The 13,870-nt window shown below is 40.6% G+C and overlaps 1 protein-coding gene across 3 annotated transcripts in view; it reads left to right on the top strand.

Moving 5' to 3' along the window:
• Positions 1 to 5: 5 nt before the first annotated feature.
• KIF24 (kinesin family member 24) overlaps positions 6 to 13,870 on the top strand; it is a 75,493-nt gene continuing 61,628 nt past the window's right edge. Inside the window, exon 1 of one of the 3 annotated variants that reach the window (XM_077912313.1) lies at positions 6 to 139. The gene's annotated coding sequence lies outside the window, so the exon portion shown is untranslated. Of the gene's footprint in view, positions 238 to 13,870 lie in introns of all 3 variants that reach the window. The other 2 variants (XR_013388027.1, XM_077912311.1) reach the window with 2 other exon arrangements.

The raw sequence follows: 13,870 nt of genomic DNA, 5'->3' as shown, positions 1-13,870 counted from the left end.
CTAACGTCGACGAGTTCCCTCGATGCCCATTGGTGGATGTCTCGGGGCTGCCAACGCGCGGGCGCCGGCGCGGGCGTTCGAACCCGCGCTTGGTGGTGTTACCATGGGGATACGGCCTGGTCGGCGCCTCAAAAAGCTGGTGAGTTGATAGCACGCCCGCCAACTTTGGGGCTCTCTCTCGTCGGCATTGTCTTCTGCCCTCAGAGTTGACCGAGGGGGAACTTGGAAGCTACCGAGGTGAGAAATGGCGGGTGAGAGCCGGGGAGGAGAGAGGCCTCTGCTCCGCGGGAAAGGGTACGCTGGACGCCTGCCGAGCGCGTGAGGAGGCGGCGGTTGCGAGGAAACCGGGGTTTGGCCTCTCCTGGTTGTTCCAATGCTCAACCTACTCTCCTATCCTTCATCCTCGTATCTCTGCCTTTTCTTCAGTGTTCATCTCGAGCGCTGCTCCTCCCGTGAAGCCTTCTCTGAGTCTCGAAATCCTCTTGCCTTTGAACCTGTGGCCCTGACTGGAACCTTTGTTAAAAGCACTTCTACTCGGCCTTGGGTTATTTGTGTACTTCGGTAAACCTCGTTCTCCTTGTTCCTCCCATATAATTTAGAAGTCTTTGAGGCAGAGTAACCATCTTTCATTCCCAGCGTCTTACACATAGTGGAGGAAATTTTCAGGAAATACTTGTTGAGTTGAATTTAATTCACCACAAATAGATGGGATTCCCCTCTATGCACTGCCCTGTTTTCCCTTCCGTTTAGAGGTTATTTTTTATTTTTCTGGGAGTAGAGGGAGGGCACCGTAATCTCATATTCCGAAGGACCCGAGGGGCCTCTGGGTGGCTCAGTGGTTGAGTGTCTACCTTAGGCACAGGTCGTGATCCCGGGGTCCTGGGGTCGAGTCCTGCAACGGGCTCTCTGCAGGCAGCCTGCTTCTCCTTCTGCCTATGTCTCTGCCTCTCTCTGTGTCTCTCATGAATAAATACATACAATCTTAAAAAAAAAAAAAAAAAGGATCTGAAAGCCCACGGTTGGCCTTTCCACTGTTTGTGAAAGAAATTTTTTTTTTTTGGAATGCTTGCTACAACTCTTCTGGCTTTTAGTCTTGTTCTCACAGTGCTTTTATTGAAGTCTTAATGAGTCTTTGCTTAAAACAAACCATTCTGTTGTTGCTGAATGTCAAGAGTATTTCAGTGTCTTAGTGACCCATAGCTATTGTCACATTTTAAGAGTGCTTTGGAAACGGTTTTAAAGCATTATCTCCTTTGTATTCTACTTGGAGTTTCTCTGCTTCAGGTGCATATAACATAACAGCTGCTCTGGTAGCTATCCATTCATCAGCTGTCCATGATAGAATTACATTACCAAGACTGTTGTTTTGTCAATTCATAAGACTATATATTGCCAGGATGCCTGGGTGGCTCAGTCAGTTAAGCGTCTGTCTTTGTTTAGGTCATGATCTCAGGATTGTGGGTTCAAGCCCCTCATCAGGCTCCACGCTCAGTTGGGATCCTGCTCCAGGATTTCTTCTCTCACTCTGTCCCTTCCCCTGCCCATGCTCTTATTATTACGTACTCTCTAAAAATAAGTAAATCTTTAAAAAAAAAAAAAGAGAGAGAGAGAGAGAGAGACTGTATTGCCAATCTGGATTGTTGATGATTCTTATGTGAAATTCATAGCCCATTGATGATTTTAATAAAAGGATTGAAAAAGTCAGGTATAGCAGCTCTGTTTTTATTAACCTTTTACCAAAGTTTAAAGACAGCCATATAGCTAAACTGCAGATCTGGGACTCCTAGGTGGATCAGCGGTTGGTCTGCCTTCGGCTCAGGGCATGATCCCGGAGTTCCGGGATCAAGTCCCACATAGGGCTCCTGCAGGCAGTCTGCTTCTCCCTCTGCCTATGTCTGTGCCTCTCTCTGTGTGTCTCTCATGCATAAATAAATAAATCTTAAAAAAAAAAAACTGCAGATCTGGGACATGTAATGGAAACATGATTGAGAATTCAGGGTTTGGTTCTGGCTCTGTCTCTACTCACTCACTGTGACTGACTTTGCAAGTCACTTAGCCATTAACCAAAGACCTCACTTTTTCCATCTGGAAAATTAAAATATTGAATTAGATTAGAGTTCCTGTGGCTTTGCTATCAACTTAGTCAAGCAATTGGCTTTTTAAAAATTTCATTATAATTAACAGTGTTATAGTTGTTTCAGGTGTACACTATACTGATTCAAAAATTCTCTACATTACTCAGTGCTCATTATAAGGGTACTCTTAATCCCCTTCACTTATTCACCCACTTCCCCTCTGGTAACTAACCATCAGTTTATTCTCTGTAGTTGAGAGACTGTTTTTTGATTTGTCTCTTTTTTTCTTTGTTCATTTGTTTCTTAAATTCCACATTTGGGTGAAATGATATAGTATCTCTCTGACTTATTTCACTTACCGTTTTATCCTTTAGATCCATCCATATTGTTGCAAATGGCAAGATTTCATTCTTTTTTGTGGCTCAGTAATATTCCATTGTATATGTATTCCATCTTCTTTACCTCTTCCTCTGTCAGTGAATACTTGTGTGCAGAGCGGGGGGAGAGGCAGGTGGCAGGGGAAGAGGGAGAATCTCAAGCCCCATATCATGACCCTGAGATCATGATCTGAGCCAAAATCAAGAGTCAGTTGCCTAATTGTGCCACCCAGGTTCCCCTATTTTTGAATTAGTGTTGTCATATTTGTATGCAGTAGTTTGCATTCCTACCAACAGTGCATGAGGGTCCTTTTTCTCTACATTTTCACCAACACTTGTTTCTTGTGTTTTTTATTTTAACCATTCTAACAGAAGTAAGGTGATACTGTGATTTTGATTTGCCTTTCTCTGGTAACTAGTGATATTGAGCATCTTTTCAGCTGTCTTTTGGACATCTATATGACTTCTTTGGAGAAATGCCTGTTTATTTCTTCAAGCAATTTGTTATTGATGTCAGGTAAACATCACACGTTCAGCATTCTAAAGACCGTACAGCTGGAACTGATAGCCGCCATTTATTGAGCATTTACCCTGTGCAAAGCATTATGTCAAGGACTTTATATAAACATTACATTTTCTTAACATAGTACATCAATATACTGTCCACATAGCATTTCATTAAAAGCTTTTGGTTTATGTTGCTAATTTAAATCCTTAGCTGTTGGGCAGCCCAGTGGCTCAGCGGTTTAGCACCGCCTTCAGCCCAGGGCCTCATCCTGGAGACCCGGGATTGAGTCCCACATTGGGCTCCCTGCATGGAGCCTGTTTCTTCCTCTGCCTGTGTCTCTACCTCTCTCTCTGTGTGTGTCTCTCATGAGTAAATAAATAAAATCTTAAAAAAATCCTTAGCTGTTGTATGTCTTAATGCAGTGTCCATGGGGCAAACTAGGGCATGATCCTCTCATCTTCCAGTTTAGGAGGAATAGCAGTTTTTTTTTGGGCTGCCATTTTATTGTTTATAAAGTAAGTTGAACTCTTCTCAATCCCTTATAGATTAATTGATCAATTATTCCACTTGTGCTGGCTCAGCAAACTCATTCATAGTTTGTGCAGAGTAAATCCCCAACAAATTTTTTTTTGTGTTTTTTTTTTTTAATTTTTAAAATTTATTTATTCATGAGAGACACAGAGAGAGACAGACAGACAGACAGAGACACAGGCAGAGGGAAAAGCAGGCTCCATGCAGGGAGCCCAATGTGGGACTCAATCCCGGGTCTCCAGGATCACGCCCGGGGCCGAAGGCAGCACTAAAGTTGAGCCACCCAGGCTGCCCCCCAACAAATTTTGTTAAATGAGCAATAGAGTTTTACTTATACTTTGATTGTTGTCATCATTATATACTTCTCTAGTTATTGTCTCAAAGATTTTGATGTTCATATCCTGGTAAACAAGAAGACTCTTCCATAGGGATAAACTCATAATAATAGGTGCCATGTGTATTGGGAAAACTCCGTTTTCCACCTACTTGTCTTTTCCTGTGTAGGAAAAAACCTCATTTCTTTCCCTCGTGTGTGTCTCCTTTACCACTCATATGGAAAACTTCTGACACTTCTGGTCAAATGTATGGGGACTTTCTCCCCATCAACCAATTATCTGTGACGCCAGCTGGGTGTCCCATAATTTAACTCAATCTAACCCTACCTATTTGGAGATAGTGTCAGATTCCACAGGTTAAAGGCTCAGTCTGACAAAACTGCTTCCACCCCACTTCAGATGCCAACTGTAAGTAGGTCTCCAGGTTACCCACAACTTCTGTCAGACTTGGTTACAAATTAGAGGTTCCCGTGACTCACTCCTTAGATTCAATTAATTTGCTAGAGTGGCTCACATTACTGAAGGAAACATTTAAGTTTACCAGTTTATTAAGTTTATGATAAAAGATGTAGATGAACAGCCAGATGAAGAGATACATAGGGCAAGATCTGGGAAGGTCTCAAGCATAGAAGCTCCTATGCCCATTGAATTGGGATGCATCACTGTCCTCACCAGTGGAAGTTCTCTGAACCCCACACTTTTGGTATATTTATAGAAACACTGTCACATAGGCATGATTAGTTGTTCAGTCCATTTACAGCTTCTCTTCCCTCTCTGGAAAATAGGGAGTAGGGCTGAAAATGTCAAGCTTCTGCTTATGGCCTGATCTTTCTGGTGACCAACCCCCCACCCAGAGTTGCCTCATGAGAACAAATGCTATTCCTAGTGCTCTTACCACTTAGGAATTTGCCAGGGCTTTAGGAAATTCTGTGCCAGGAACTAGGGACAGAGACCAATATATACTTCATATTATCTTATGTCATTTTATTGTTGGATGCTTCTCTGTCAGATACTGAATGTAACATTTTATTTACATTATCCCAATTAATCCTTATAAAAGTAAACATCTTTCCTAAGTCACTATCATTTTTTTTGCCTATTCAACTGCAAAGAGCTTCCTAAATGATACTACTCCTTCCATTTTTGTCCATCATCTACAGTCGATTTCCCATAGAACTTGCAAGGTGATCTTTAAAGATCATGTCCTTTCCTCGCCTAAAATCTTCCAGGGACTTCCTGTTTCATTTCAGATTAAAATCCAAGGGCACCTGTGTGGCTTACTCTGTTAAGCATCTGATTCTTGATTTCAGTTCAGATCATGATCTCAGGGTTGTAAGATTGAACTGGGCATCTGGCTCATGCTGGGCATGGAGCCTGCTTAAGATTCTCTTTTTTCCTCTCCCTGTCCCCCACCTCCCTCTCTTAAAAATAAATAAGGGTGCCTGGGTGGCACAGTCAGGTAAGTGTGGACTTTTCTTTCTTTTTTTTTTTTTTTTTTTTTTTTTAGATTGTATGTATTTATTTGAGAGAGAGTGCTGGAGTGGAGAGAGGGGCAAATAGGGAGAAAGGGAGGGAGAGGGAAAGGGAGAGAACTCAAGCAGACTCTGCATGAGCCTAGAGGCTGATGTGGGGCTTGATCTCATAACCCTAAGTTCATGACCTGAGCCCACACCAAGAGTCCTATGCTTAATTGACTGAACCACTAGGCACCCCTAGCTTCTAAGTGTCCAGACTCTTGATTGCAACTCAGGTGATGATCTGAGTCGTGAGATCAACCCTGTGTGGGGCTCTGCACTCAGCGCAAGTCTACTTGTCCTTTTTCCTCCCCTTAATGTGTGCACAAGTGCTCTCTCTTGAGAGAAATAAAATATTTTAAAAATTAATTGGTTAATTTTTTTTAAGATTTTATTTCTTTATTCATGAGAGACACAAAGAGAGAGGCAGAGACATAGGCAGAGGGAGAAGCAGGCTCCCTGAGAGGATCCTGTTGTGGGACTCGATCCCAGGACCCGGGGATCATGCCCTGAGCCAAAGGCTCAGCCACTGAGCCACCCAGGTGTCCCAATTAATTGGTTACTTAAAATCCAGATACCTTTACTTGGCCCAGTACCCTCATAAATGACCCCTCCTTTCTGTCATCATCTACTACTCTCCCTCTCACCAGCTGTGCTAGAGCCAAACTGGTCTTGTCTTGAATGTTTGCTTGATAATGCCATGCTCATTTCCACCTTAGGGCCAGTGTACTCACCTGGAATGCTCTTCCTCCTAACTTGTACATGAATAATTCTTTCATATTATTTCATATTTCATCTCAATGTTCCCTTCTGAATGAGGTCTTCTCTGATCATCCAATGTGAAATAAACCGTTCATCCTGCTTTATTTTTCATAGTACTTATCACTATCTAAAATTATCTTATTTGATATTATCTCCTCCTACTAGAATAATAGACTTTATGGGCAGTGACTTTATCTCTTTTCTTCACTGCTGTATCTTGTACGTCTAGAACAGGGCCTAGTTCCTAAAAGGCCCTCAAAAATTATTTCTTGAATGACTGGTGAAAGGTTCTTCCTGGAACTGTGGCCATAGCTTGTGTCCATAGCAATTCATTTGAGTAATACAATCTTGTTTCATTTTATTGCCAAAGGAGCAGTGAGTCAGGGCACCAACTCTGCTACAGTTTTCCTGAGCAATCAAATTAACCTGATACAGCTTCTACCTCCTATAACTACAAATGGTATCAAATGCTTTTGTATAGTTTTAAAAATTGTGTATGGTTATTTATTCATTAAATAATTATTGGATGTTACTTATTTCCAGACACTGTTTTAGAAACTGGGGATAAGATGAATAAGACACATTCCTTTACCGTAAGGAAATCATCTTCTGATGGAGGAAATAGACCTCCTTATATAGATAATTATCATAGCATGTAACTGCAATGATAGAGATACGCAAAAGATATGAAATGAACACATAAAGGACTTCCAACCACATACGGGAAGATCAAAAAAGACTTCATTTATGTTTTAATCATTGCTAAGAAGTAGGCAGGTAAAATGAGGTTTGATGAGAGTGGGAGGGGGCTATTTAAAAGCACAATATGGGGGCAACCTGGGTGGCTCAGCGGTTTAGAGCCACCTTCAGCCCAGGGCGTGATCTTGGAGACCCGGGATCGAGTCCCATGTCAGGCTCCCGGCATGGAGCCTGTTTCTCCCTCTGCCTGTGTCTCTGCCTGCCTTTCTTTCTCTCTCTCTCTCTCTGTGTGTGTGTTTATGTGTGTGTCTCTCATGAATAAATATATAGAATCTTAAATAAATAAATGAATAAATGCACAGAAAACAGTCTAAGAAGTTGACTAAACTGGAAAGAGGAAGGGGCTAGACTATAGGTGGCTTTGTAGGATGTGCTAAGGAGCTTGGACTTTGTCCTTTAGATGGGTGACTAGTTGACACTGAAGGGTTTTAGGTAAAAGGAAGCAGCATGGTCAAAACTGCTTTCTAAAAAATGGTCAGCTCTGTACTGTGGAATATGGTTTGGAAGGGGCAGGACGGAGACGGGCAGAGCAGTTGAGAGATATGTAATTATGTAGGTGAAAAATACTGGGACTGAACCACCAAGGCTGTAGTGGTTGGAATGGGGCTAGAGAGGGGAAATTTGACAAATATTTATGTTATCAAATTGACTGGACCTGCCTGTTGATTGGATTTGGGACTGAAGGAGAGGAAAGGAGTCTAGGATGCTTCCCAATTTAGCTCTGAGTCACTGGTGGATGATATTGTTACTCACCCACTCCCACGCCCCTACCAAGGAAAAGAAAGGTATTCACGAGAGACACAGAACGCAGAGACATAGGAAAAAGAGGGAAAAGCATAGCCTGCAGAGGGAAAAGCAGGCTCCTCGCAGGGAGCCTGATGTGGGACTCGATTCTGGAACTCTGGGATCACGCCCTGAGCTCAAGGCAGATGCTCAACAGCTCAGCCACCCAGGCGTCGCATATTCTTTGAATTTTTCTTTGCTTTCAGCATCATTCCTTTAGAAATAATTCTGGTGCCATTGTGGCAACAGTTCCCAAAAGGATGTAACTTTGAGTAAAAGAATCTATATTAGTAATTTATAAAAACTGATTATAATAGGGTAGCCTGTGACTCAGTTGGTGGAGCATGTGACTCTTGATCTCAGGGTTGTAAGTTCAAGCCCCATGTTCAGTGTAAAGATTACTTAAAATCTTTTTAAAAGATTTATTCATTACAAAGAGAGCTTGCACATATGCATGAGTACAGGGGAGGGGCAGAGGGAGAGGGAGAGAGAATCCTCAGACTCCCTGATGAGCATGGAGCCCGACTTGGGGCTCCAGCCCAGGACCCCAAGATCATGACCTGAGCAGAAATCAAGAGTCAGCTGCATAACTGACTGAGCTGCCCAGATGCCCTAAAAATAACATCTTAAAAAAAACTGATTACAATATTTTTCCAATGAAACACATGAAGATATATTTTGTTGAAAGTACTTTATAACTGCAAAATGGCAAAAATCTGCAAGTGACAATGTACAATTGGATTAGACCAGGATTTTAAACTTAAAGCACTGAATTAAAACCCAACATTGGTTACCATCTATTCCTGGAAATTCTTAAAAAATTAAGCCTCTGTATTTGGAGAGATAATACTTGTACTCTTTTAAGATAACTAGGTTCAACAATTTTGTTATGTTTATTTTTAGGTGATTGCTTCTATGCTTTTTACCAAACGTAGACACTTAAGCTCATAGTGGGGCTTTTGAAAGGAATCATAGTAATTAATTGCAAAGTATTAGCTACTTAACCATAAACTTGAAACTTTTCTTTTTCCACTAAAAAAAGAATCTCTCAAAAACTGCTTTTGGGTGTAACTCACATAGTTGGCATCCCAAAATCTACATCTAGCTTTAAGAATTCCATTAAGTGTCATATATTCTCATTCTTTTGCAGCTGTTGTTTTGAGCAGTTGTTTAGTGTCACTTGTCTTCAGTTGAGATCACTGGTCTATAGATAGAATAATCCCTAAAGTTTGAAATAACTCCCTTCTTGGGGGGAAAATATACCGTAGCATCCACCTTTTAATTTTTCAATGATAATACTGAATTTCTTATGTTATTATTAGGGACCTTACACCTAACATGGGTTACAGAACCATTTTAATGAATATTAATTGAGAATTTTGGGTTTGTATTGTATACATTTCTAATGGTACAAGGGACCCAGTGACTTTGTTAGCAGTTCCTAAAAGATGATTACTCTTAGTGTGTCCTAGAGCTGAGTGGGTTGGGGGTTTAGGATGTGAACATACACTAAAAGCCATTGAATTCACTTTAAGTGGCTGAATTGTATGCTATGTGAATCAGATATCAGTAAAGTTGTTTTATATATTTTAAAAAGTGGTCATTGTCACAATTTAGGGGAACTCAGATGAAGAAATATTTCTTGGCAATCAAGCTACTTTAGTTGGGGCTCTGAGGTGGATGAGTTAGTTGGGCATCTAACTCTTTTTTTTTTTTTTTTTTTAATTTTTATTTATTTATGATAGCCACACAGAGAGAGAGAGAGAGAGGCAGAGACACAGGCAGAGGGAGAAGCAGGCTCCATGCACCGGGAACCCGATGTGGGATTCGATCCCAGGTCTCCAGGATCGCGCCCTGGGCCAAAGGCAGGCGCTAAACCGCTGCGCCACCCAGGGATCCCGGCATCTAACTCTTGATTTCACCTCAGGTCTTGATCTCAGAGTCCTGAGTTCAAATCCCATTTTGAGCTCCACGGAAGAAGAGGAGAGAAGAAGCTATTAAAAAGAAGAAGGAGAGAAGCTATTTTAGTCTTTATTTTCATACTACTAAATAATAAGGTGTAATATGCTTTTAATGCCTGGTAACCTTCCTATGTAGTCTCTTACTTTTAGGAATAGCATATTCATTTAACACATATATAATTAAATATGTAGAGTGGAAAATAGGAAAATATTTGAAGAGGCCATAGAGGTTTAGCCTGCCAATGCTATGTGTTCTTGAGCAAGTCACTTAATCATTCAGAGCTTTAGTTACCACATACAATGAAAATGTTGGACCACATCCTGGTTCTCAAACTCAAATGCCCATGGAGCTAACCAATTAATGTAAATGAATAAAATTGGTTGGTTGGTCGGCATAAAGGAACCAGGAGCAGAGAGACCATGGTGTATAGGATAGTATATGCTCCTTTAAGGAGAACAGCCACAACTCAGTTTTCATCTGTTGATTTATCTTATTGTAGGCCCAATGTAACTATCTTTTAATTTTCAAGAAAAATGGAAACTGGATTATTTTTAATTGCTCTTGATTTTTAAATAGTGCAACTAATTCTAAAAAAAATTTAAACATTGTGTAAGCCAAACTGCAAGGTATGAAGGAATCCTTCATGGGCTAAATATTCTAGATTAGATAGCTATGGACTAGATGATTTCTATTGATCCTGGCTAGCTGTAGAATGCCTTTCTGTTTGTTTGTTTGTTTGTTTGTTTTTTAATCTTATAGAAATACAATGTGGTGCTTACCAAAGAATATGTGTGAAACATATATGTAGGTTATAAAGCACAATACAAAATGAATAAATATCTAAGACCTAGCACATGATCTCCCTATGCTCCCCTGTTCCATGTTTCCCTACTCTCCCCTCAGAGGTAACCACTATTCTATATTTTGTGTTTAGATGCCTAAATAATACATTAGATTGCTTGCTTTTGAGCCTTATAAACAACAACAAAGTTTTCTAGGATTTATTTCTCTCATGATGTTTCTGAGATTTGATAAATTACTGAGTGTAGCTATAGTTCTTTTTTATCACTATTGTATAATATTCCATTATATGTATATTTCCAAATTTATTCTCTAGCCAATAGATATCCAGGTTATTTTCAGCTTTTGGCTCTTATGAAGAGTGCAACTATGAACATATTTGTATATGCCTCCTGAAGCATGTGCAAACGTTTTGTGGGGTATATACATAGGAGTTGAGTTGTTTAGTTGTATGATATATGAAGACTCAAATTCGTAGGATAATGCCAAGCTTTTTCAGTATTACTGACTTAGCCCCATGAGTCTTGATTCTGAAAGTTCTCCATAGCTCTGCCTTCTCTAATTTATTCTGTCCTCTCTTTCTATACTTCTCTTCCCTTGGTGAAGATAACTGCTTCACTGCCCTTTTATTTTCTTTTTCACAAAAACCATATGTTCCCTGTCATTTCATTAAGAACTTTTTCTCTAATAGAATACAGTCATATTTAGAAGTAGATATTAGCCTTTCACATTTCATAAATGTAACTTGCTAAAGAAGCCTTTTAAAAAGCTTTTCCAGGGACGCCTGGGTGGCTCAGCAGTTGAGCGTCTGCCTTTGGCTCAGGGCGTGATCCCGGATTCCTGGGATCGAGCGCCGCATTGGGCTCCTTGTATGGAGCCTGCTTCTCCTTCCTCTGCCTGTGTCTTTGCCTCTCTTTCTGTGTCTCTCATGAATACATTTAAAAAAAAAAAGTTTTTCCATACAGAAATATTTATTTAAAATTTAATGGTCATTTAAAGACTTTGTAAGTTGTTATTTGTCAGGTTCTATACAGGATTAGTTAAAACGTAAGTTCTGTTTACGGTGTGGCTGTGTTTTTTTTTTTTTTTTTTTTATGATAGACACAGAGAGAGAGAGAGAGAGAGGCAGAGACACAGGCAGAGGGAGAAGCAGGCTCCATGCACCGGGAGCCCGACGTGGGACTCGATCCCGGGTCTCCAGGACCGCGCCCTGGGCCAAAGGCAGGCACCAAACCGCTGCGCCACCCAAGGATCCCCTGTGTTTTTTCAATTACCTCACAAATGATCTGAGTATTTCTGGCATTTATGAACTCTTAGTTGTTTCAGGAGCTGCTTAGCATAAATAATTTGAAATTTTGGGGTGCCTGGATGGCTCAGTCGGTTAAGTGTTTACCTTCAGCTCAGGTCATGATCTTAGGGTCCTGGGATTGAGCCCTATGAGCCCTATGTGTGGCTCCCTGCTCTGCAGGGAGTCTGCTTCTCTCTCTCTCTCTCTCTCTCTCTCTATTCTTCCCTCCCCCTCCACTTCTCTCTTGGTTGCTCACTCTCAAATAAATAAAATCTTAAAAAAATAAAAAAATAAGGAGGGGTGCCTGGGTGGCTTAGTCAGTTAAGTGTCTGCCTTCAGCTCAGGTCATGATCCTGGGTCCTGGGATTGAGCCCCCCATCGGGCTGCCTGCTCAGCAGAGAGCTTGCTTCTCTCTCTCTCTCTCTCTCTCTCTCTCTCTCTCTCTCTGCCATTCCCCCTACTTGTGCTCTCTTGCTCTCTCTGTCAAATAAGTAAATAAAATCTTTAAAATAAGTAAAGATAGGGTTCCTAAGCATCTTAATAAAATGAAGTAGGTTTTGGTTTATCCATTATTAGGCTAATATTGAATTACTCTTTTTAAATTTTTATTTACTTTTTTTTAAGATTTTATTTATTTGAGGGAAAGAGAGACAACACAAGTCTGAGGGTGGGTGAGGGAGAGGGAAAAGCAGACTCCCTACTGAGCAGAGAGCCTGATATGGGCTCAACCCCAGAACCCCAAGATTATAACTGAGGCAAAGGCAGACGCTTAACACTGAGCGACCCAGGCATCCCTACTCTTCTTTTTTTTTTTTAGATTTTATTTTTAAGTAATCTGTGTACCCAGTGTGGAGCTTAAACTGACAACCCTGAGATCAAGAATCATGCTTTACTGACTGAGCCAATCAGGCACCCCTTGAATTACTTTTTTAAAAACCATGGCCATCACCCTCACTTAGAGCATGTTCATTATCCTTTTTTAATTTATTCAAATAAAGCTCTTGAGGTTTTCATTCTGTGCTTGACAAGTCTAAAAAAGTAAGTGTTCAGCATGTGCATCTTTTTAAAAAGATTTATTTATTTATTATTTATTTATTCATGAGAGACACAGACTAAGAGAAAGAGAGGCAGGCTCCCGGTGGGAGCCTGTGGGACTCCATCCTGGACCCTCCCAGATCAGGACCTAAGCCGAAGGCAGGCGCCCAACCACTGAGCAACCCAGGCATCCTGCATTTTTTTTTTTTTTCAAGTAGACTTCATGCTCAACGTGGGGCTTGAACTCACCACCCTGAGATTGATAGTCACATGCTCTATTAACTGAGCCAGCCAGGCATCCTAGCATGTGCATTCTTGACACCTCTTAACCACAGCTCAGTTTTTTTTAATTTAATTTTTAAGTAAACTCTACACCCAACAGGGGCCCATACTCATGACTATGAGATCAAGAGTTGCATGCTCTGCCAACTGAGCCAGCTGAGCACCCCCGCAGCTCAAATTTCTACAGAAAATTTCAGTATATTTTCTCAGTTTCTTCCATGGTTAATTTTGGTTTTGATAATTATAGAAGTGAACACTTTACGGAAAGAGCTTTTCCCTTTTAGGTGTTAATGTAACATCTAAAATTTAATGGAAGAGGTTTCTTTTGGGGTGATAAAAATATCCTAAAAGTGGGTTGTGGTGGTAGTTGCACAACTCTGAATATACTAAAAACTACTGAATTGTACACTTTAAATGGGTAGGTTTTATGGTATGTGAATTATATCTCAATAACGTTGTTAGAATTTAACGATGTTTTGAAGGGAATTCTTGACCCTTTTTCCCTGTTTCTTTGATAATTCAAGTATTTGTGATGTCACATGAATTTGAGAAACTACAAATAACTTAGGTGCTTTTGAACTTGGGCCATTTTCCCCGTGTTTCTGATTAGCAAGGGATATATAGACCTTAGATTTAGGTTTTCTACTTTTTTATAGCAATCAAAAACGTTTTTTAGACATATTGAATAGTCTGCTTGTAAAACTGTCAAGATAACAGTGGATTCTGATATTTTCTTCAGGTTTTTTGAAATACTGCCAGTGGGTTCATGTTAGTTACACTGTTGTCTCTTCCTAGGCATAGAAGACAGAACTCTTAGCAAAAATGTCCTATTTATTGGGGTGCCTTGGTGGCTGAGTT

This window comes from Canis aureus, chromosome 10 (assembly GCF_053574225.1).
Source record: "Canis aureus isolate CA01 chromosome 10, VMU_Caureus_v.1.0, whole genome shotgun sequence".
NCBI classification, from domain to species: Eukaryota; Metazoa; Chordata; class Mammalia; order Carnivora; family Canidae; genus Canis; species Canis aureus.
The sequence above is the reverse complement of the archived record's forward strand: the minus strand, read 5'-3'. Positions and strand labels throughout refer to the sequence as shown.